Source organism: Spermophilus citellus (assembly GCF_964194105.1).
Source record: "Spermophilus citellus genome assembly, chromosome: 6".
Taxonomy (NCBI): Eukaryota; Metazoa; Chordata; class Mammalia; order Rodentia; family Sciuridae; genus Spermophilus; species Spermophilus citellus.
Genome location: NC_138187.1, coordinates 32,369,312 through 32,377,066, shown reverse-complemented (window position 1 = coordinate 32,377,066; position 7,755 = coordinate 32,369,312). Strand labels below are relative to the sequence as shown.

The 7,755-nt window shown below is 41.6% G+C and overlaps 1 protein-coding gene across 6 annotated transcripts in view; it reads left to right on the top strand.

Annotated features, from left to right (window-relative positions):
- Positions 1 to 5,912: 5,912 nt before the first annotated feature.
- ZSCAN25 (zinc finger and SCAN domain containing 25) overlaps positions 5,913 to 7,755 on the top strand; it is a 37,685-nt gene continuing 35,842 nt past the window's right edge. For all 6 annotated transcript variants that reach the window (XM_081296810.1, XM_081296807.1, XM_081296809.1 and 3 more), the window contains exon 1: positions 5,913 to 6,056. The gene's annotated coding sequence lies outside the window, so the exon portion shown is untranslated. The remainder of the gene's footprint in view (positions 6,057 to 7,755) is intronic.

Below are 7,755 nucleotides of genomic sequence, written 5' to 3'. Positions count from 1 at the left end.
AAGGCATTTCTGTATATCAGTGACAAATTCTCTGAAATGGAAATGAGGACAACTACTCCATTCACAATATCTTAAAAAAAAAAAAACCTGGGAATCAACTTAACAAAAGAGGAGAAGGATCTGTACAACGAAAACTACAGAACCCTGAAGAAAGAAATAGAAGACCTTAGAAGATGAAAGGATTTACCTTGCTCATGGATTGGTAGAATTAATATTATTAAGATGGCCATACTACCAAAAGCACTTTACAGATTCAATGCAATTCCCATCAAAATCCCAATGACATTCCTTGCAGAAATAGAAAAAGCAATCATGAAATTCATCTGGAAAAATAAGAGACCCAGAATAGCTAAAGTAATTCTAAGCAGGAAGAGTGAAATTGGTGGTATCGCGATTCCAGATTTTAAACTATACTATAGAGCAATAGTAACAAAAACAGCATGGTACTGGCACCAAAACAGGCTGTTAGACCAATGGTACAAAATAGAGGACACAGAGACAAATCCACAAAATTACAACTACCTTAGTTAAAGGTGCTAAAACCATGCAATGGAGAAAGGATAGCATCTTCAACAAATGGTGCTGGGAGAATTGGAAATCTATATGCAACAAAATGAAATTGAATCCCTTTCTCTCACCATGCACAAAAGTCAACTCAAAATGGATCAAGGAGCTAGGAATCATACCAGAGACTCTGTGTCTAATAGAAGATAAAGTTGGTCCTAATCTTCATCACGTGGGGGCAGGCCTCAAATTTCTTAATAAGACACCTATAGCACAAGAGTTAAAACTAAGAATCAACAAATGGGACGAATTCAAACCAAAAAGTTTTTTTCTCAGCAAGAGAAATAATATGCAAGGTGAATAGGGAGCCTACATCCTGGGAACAAATTTTTACCCCTCAAACATCAGATAGAGCTCTAATCTCTAGAGTATACAAAGAATTCAAAAAGTTAAACAACAAAAAAGCAAATAACCCAATCAACAAATGGGCCAAGGACTTGAACAGAAACTTCTCAGAAGAGGATATACAATCAATCAACAAATACATGAAAAAATGCTCACCATCTCTAGCAATCAGAGAAATGCAAATTAAAACTACTCTAAGATACCATCTCACTCCAATAAGAATGGCAGCCATTATGAAGTCAAACAACAATAAGTGCTGGTGAGGATGGGGCGGGGAAGGTACACTCATACATTGCTGGTGGGACTGCAAATTGGTGCAGCCAATTTGGAAAGCAGTATGGAGATTCCTTGGAAAGCTGGGAATGGAACCACCATTTGACCCAGCTATTCCCCTTCTCGGACTATACCCAAAAGACCTAAGAAGAGCATACTACAGGGACCCAGCCACATCAATGTTTATAGCAGCACAATTCACAATAGCTAGAATGTGGAACCAACCTAGATGCCCTTCAATAGATGAATGGATTAAAAAATGTGGCATTTATACACAATGAAATATTACTAAGCACTAAAAAATAATAAAATCATGGCATTTGCAGGCAAATGGATGGCATTAGAGCAGATTATGCTAAGTGAAGTTAGCCAATCCCTAAAAAACAAATGCCAAGTGTCTTCTCTGATATAAGGGGGGTGACTCAAAATGGGATAGGGAGGAAGAGCATGAGAAGAAGACTACCACCAAATAGGGAAGAGAGGTGGGAGGGAAAAAGAGGGAGAAGGGGAGTTGCACAGAAGATGGAAGGAGAACTCATTGTTATACAGAATACATATATGATGTTGTAATGAGAAAAAGGAAAAAAAAGTGTGTCACATTAGATTGGATAGAGAGAAAGGATGGGAGAGGAGGGGAGGAGTAGGGAGGATAGGAAGGGCAGCAGAATAGAATAGACAATATGATTGGTGTATGTACATTCCATGTATGTATTATATATCAAAAAGCATTCTACTGTCATGTATGACTAAAAAAATAAATAAAAATAAAAATAAAAAAGAAAAAGGATCATGCCTGGGCAAAGGTTGCGAAGCTCAGTTTGTGGTTCTTCCAGGAACACAGAGTAAGGTGTGACCCTAGTCACTGAAAGACTCCCAGTCTCCATTTTGAATTTAGGTCTAATTCATTACTTGATTCCTTTCTTGGAGATTCTGCTTTTCTTGAAGTCCACAATTTTTATCTCTGCCTTCCTTTTATTCTGCACATCTCCATCCCATTTCTGATTTGCTTTCTGTTACCATACGATACATTTCTTAGAATTTTATATCAATAGAATTCAGCATAATTGTTTCAGGCTCATCCATGGTGTGGCATGAATTAATAGTTCATTTCTTTTTGTTGCATGGATATACCACTTAGTTTATCCATTCACCCATTGATGGACATGTGGAATTCACAAGGACAAACTGCAACCTACATCCATCTCTCTCCTCCAATATCAATGTCATGGGTAACTTGTTGAAGAAACTGGTGCTCTTTGCCACACCTGGCTGCACCTGGCCCAGGTTCAGTGAAGTTAAAGTATGATGAAAGCTTTAGGATCTTTGAGCCAGCTGTTGTCTACATGTGACTGGACTTCCTCACAGTTTCATTTCTGCCCTTGTTACCATCTTGGAAGTACTCTGGCAAAGGATACCAAGAGCCCTCATGGCTAAGGCCAAAGGGAAACGCTCAGTTTAAATTTTTTTTTTTTAGTTGTAGATGTACACCATACCTTTATTTATTTATTATATATATATTAGTTGTAGATGAACACAATACATTTATTTTATTTATTTATCTTTATGTGGTGCTGAGGATCAAACCCAGTGCCTCACACGTGCCAGGCAAGCGCTCTACCACTGAGCCACAACCCCAGCCCACAATGCTCAGTTTTGACCTGGAACTTGTTTAAAAAAAATCTGAGCTATGTTAAATTTAACAAAGTCCTTTTGAGCAAGAAAAAGTTTCTAGAATCAGGCAGCTAGTTTCAAATGCCCCATCCTACTACTCCAGGAGGTTATGTAAGTCAGAGAAAAGAAAGTGTCATGCAGGAACATCTGATTGGCATCATTTGCCAACTATCAAACTGTTTAACCATTAAACTGTCATAACTGTTAAGCCACTCCCACTCTATAAATATGCAGAGCTGTTCCTCAATAAACGGGAATTTTCTCCGACATTGAGCCTTGTTCGTTCTTTCAATTTTGAGTCACAATTTTGGAGTGTGTGGTGTAGCAAGCTGTTCACCTCATGGCATTTGGGAAGTAAAGAGAAGAGGAAGTGGCTGGGGTCCCTTCAAGGGCACACCCCCAGATACTGAAAGACTTCTTACCTCTTTTTTGGGGTACTGGGGATTGAATCTGGGGCATTTAACCATGGAGCCACATTTCCAGCCCTGTTTTGTATTTTACTTAGAGAAAGGGTCTCACTGAATTGCTTAGGGCCTTGCTAAATTGCTGAGGCTGTCTTTGAACATGTGATCCTCCTGCCTCAGCCTCTTGAGTCGCTGGGATTACAGGCACGAGCCACTCACCCTGCAACCTCTCACCTCTTAAAAGTTCTACAACTTCTCAATAATGCCAAGCAGTGGGCATTATTAATATCTGAGCTTTTGCGGGGGCACTACCTATCAAAGAATAGTCCTAGGGTGACATAAATAGGATTACCTTATGTATATTTGTGCTAAGACAAGAAAATATTTTTTTTCTTTTTTAGTACTGGGGATTGAACCCAGAAACCCTTTAATATTGAACTACATTCCTAGCTCTTTTTATTATTTTAATTTAGGTCTTGTTAAATTACTGAGGTAGGCCTTGAACTTGTGATCCTCTCACTATAGACTCTTGAGTCACTGGGATTACAGGCATGTTGAAAACATTGTTGTTTTAATCTTTTATTATTTCTACAGATATTCATATTACAGTACTGATAATGTTTTATATGCATTTTTGGTCCCTTGCTTTTCTTTATATCTTATAGATCTTGGTGCTTCCTTTTTATAGCTATATATTGTGCTGCATTATGTGGATATATCCTAGTTGATTTATCCAGTCCCTTATTGATGGATACATTTGTTGCCACTGTTTCACACTATCAAGGATACTGCAGTGAATAAACCTGTACATAAATGTGTATGTGTATCTACAGAATAATTTCCCAGGATATCCTCAAAGAGTAAATACTTTTGTAATTATCTAAACAGGCCTTTCCTCCCACAGTTTTATCAAGAGACTGTGTTAAACTTTTTTTTTTTAAATTGGATAAGTAAGAAATTGTATTTTAGTAGTGTTTTAATTTGCACTGCTCATATTACCAGCAAAAGTGAGCTTATATTTCATATATTTTTCTTAAACATCTTTTTTTCAGTTGTTGATAGACCTTTATTTTATTTATTTATATGTGGTGCTGAGAAACGAACCCAGTGCCTCACATGCCAGGCAAGTGTTCTATCACTGAGCCCCAGCCCCAGCTATATTTCATATTTTTAGCAGCCATTTGCATTATTTTCTGTGAGCTCATTTCCCTCCACAAATAGATTTATTTGTGAAATCTAGGCACTCTTCATCTATTCGTGAAATTAACTTATTTTCCCCCTGTAATGTATTTTCTCCATGATTTGTCTTTTGATTTTCTAGGCAAAAGTTTTTGACATTGATACAGTAAAATGTACCCATTTTCCATGTCTCCTGGATCATAATTTGAACTTTCTCCTTTCTTTAATTTTTTGACACTGTTATAAAGGTTTCATATTATAATCTTTGATTCATTTGGAATTTGCCTCCTGTCCCCTTCACACTTCCACATGTGGTTAAGGTATGGATGTAGTATTTTATCTTTTATCTTTCCTGATGACAAATTGGTTCCATTCTTACAAGATGTGTCCTATCATTCAATAAATAACTCCATTCTTTCTTCTTCTTCCTCCTCTTCCCTCTCCCCCTCCCCCTCCTCCTCTTCCCCCTCTCTGGGGAGTTATAGTTTTTATTTTTGGAATAGAGTCCAGCTAAGTTCCTTAGGGCCTCGCTAAATTGCTGAGGCTTGTGATCCTCCTGCCTCAGCCTCCCTAGTTGCTGGAATTACCGCCGAGCCACCGCGTCGGCTAATTCCACCCTTTTGATCAACCTCCAATCTCCAATCAATCTTCCAATTTTACCTCCCAAATAGGTTTCACCTCTAAACCCTTCTGGCAATCTCTAGTCTCACGACTGCTCCAGTTTTGTCTCACCTTTTCACTCCTATATTACATTACTCAAACTCTCTGGTCTGATCAGTCAGTTTATTTCCCCTATTCCTCTCTCTTATTCAGTTCTCCCGGAGGGTTTCTCTGCAGCCTCCTTCTAAAATCTGCCCTTCTCCGCCTTTAAGCTTTTCGGCAGCTTTCCATACGCTGAGTGATATGCCTGTGTGGCCGGTGGTTCCCGCGGCTCTGGGGTGTGGAAATGCCATCAGTCCCTTTGCATGCACTCTCTGGGCTCGATATGCGTCCTCTTGTGGAAACCTTTTTTGATCCACCTTCCCAAACTGAGCGCAGGTGCCGGTTCCTCCAGGGAGCCTTCCCGGAGCAATCCTACCCTGCCCACCACCTCCAGCACCGCAAGGTCCACGCCACACGGTAAGAACCCATGCTGTCCAGCATTCCCTTCCTCGGGCTTTGCCCTTATGCCTCGCACAAAGCCCTGGCGGCACAGAACGGACACGTGTCCATCGACCAACTCTAAAGCCCCTGGAAAGAGGCGCTGTGTCCAGTGGTGCGTCTGGCGATGCACCGAGTCCTCTTCCCAGGGAGGGGAAGCAGGTGCAATGGAACCTGGTCAGCATCAGCCCCGGAGGAGCAGCCTCTGGAGGTCCAGCCACGCAACTATCGAGACGCACCTCCGAGACCTCCGGGAGTCCTAGAGGGGAAACGGAAGGGGCCCTTTCCGGGCGCACCTGTCTGACAGCGTTCTTCACTCACTTCCGGTCCGCCGAGGGCACCAGCGAACCTGGTGCTGGTGCCGGGCGGGTGAACTGGAACCGGGCCGGGCCGGGCCCGTGGCGGGCTCCGGGCGGCGGGAAAGGCTGTGGAGAGGCCCCGTGGGTCGGGGTCCGCACGTCCGCGCCGCGGCCGACTCAGGTAGGAGCCAGGCTGATCCCGCCGGGCCAGACTTGGCCTAATGCAGGTGGTCCAGGAGCCCGAGGTGATCTCGAACCGAGGCCCAACTCTTGGAAAAGCGAAAGTAATTAGGATAGGACGTAGTACAGCCATCTAAAGAACAGCTACGGAGCGCGTTCTGTTTGTCCAGTGCAGAAATGAAAGATGAATGAGGCCCTCTCCATGCTTGCCTGCAGGGGATCAGATGGACAGACGCTGGTAAACGGTTGCATTTGCAGAGCGGTAGATACCCTAATGGAGTGAACCCATGCAACAGCTAGAAAGTCATGAAAGAGAAATTCGATGCAGGAGAGGAAATACCTACTGTAGCCTAGAAAGGTAAAATAGGTTTAAGGGTGGTAGTTAAATGCACAAACGCCCAAGAGAATATTTAGCAGAGGCTCCAGGGTGCCGCCTGCTAGTTAATTATTCTCTGCTCCAATCGGGGTGATCTGTCCTAATAAGCCGATATCCTTCCCTGCTTCTTTGGACTTGGTATCTGTCTCCTTAGCTTAAGGCCTTCCGACTTGCCCTCCACGGAGGTTAGTAGGACTCATTCTCCAGTCTACTACAAGCCTCTTTCTCAGTAGTACTTGGACTTACATTAATCTCTCCTTTTTTTTTTTTTTTAACTCCCCATGTTTTTCATCTATACCAAGTATTTGGGGAGGCAGACCTTGGCATATATTTTTCTCTGTTTTCTTCTTTAGCCAAACACATCATCACATCCAAGCCACTAGCAAAGTTGTTAATTTTGCCTCAAAATGTTTTGATTTTTGTCTGCTTTGTCACCACCCTAACCTAAAGACCTGTCATCTTTTGCTTGAACCATCTGAAATACTGCTTCCCTTTTTGTATTCTCTATTCTCTGTTGACACACAGTATGACTTTTTAAAAATACGTAATTTCCCACTACACTAAGAAATAAGCGTAAAGCCTATAATTCTTATGGTGGCGCAGGCCCTGGGTAATCTGATTTCTGTCTGGCTCTGGGAGCTTTACTCATGCAGCTCTGCCCCTCACTCTGCTGAAGCCACACTGGACTTTGGCTTGCTCTTGAACATGCAGAGTGATTTCTAGCTGGGAATGCTCTTTGAATGACTGGCTCACGCTCTATCCTGTAGGTCTCAATTAAGTATCATGTCTTAAGAAAAACCTTCTTCCAGCAAGTTACATAACTGGAAGTAGTTTTTTTTTTCTGCTGTTCCCTGCATGTTTCAAGAGTCAGTGTACTTAGAGTCTGTGCTTGTACAGCATTCTGACATTCTTAGCTGAACAGTGCTAGATGAGTGTAAAATTTTATAACTAGTGGAATCCATGCGAACAACATTGTAATAAATGGTCTTGCTGCTGATACTGCAACAAACAAAACAAACAACAAAAAACCTCTTCAACCTCTTCAAGTCCATTGTCACCACTAACAGAGCACCTTATTTATTCCATTTCTAGAACTTGTCCTCACTTGTAATTTTATGTATTTTCTTTGTTATTTTTTGTCTGCTGTATTAGTATGAGTTTCAAGAAGACAAGTTCCTTGTCTTTTTCTTGTTTCTGCATGCCTGGGAAAGTGTGTATACACACACACACACACACACACACACACACACACACAGAGAGTCATGCATTGCTTAATTATGGAGACACATCCTGATAAATGCATTGTTGTGTTGACATCATTGAA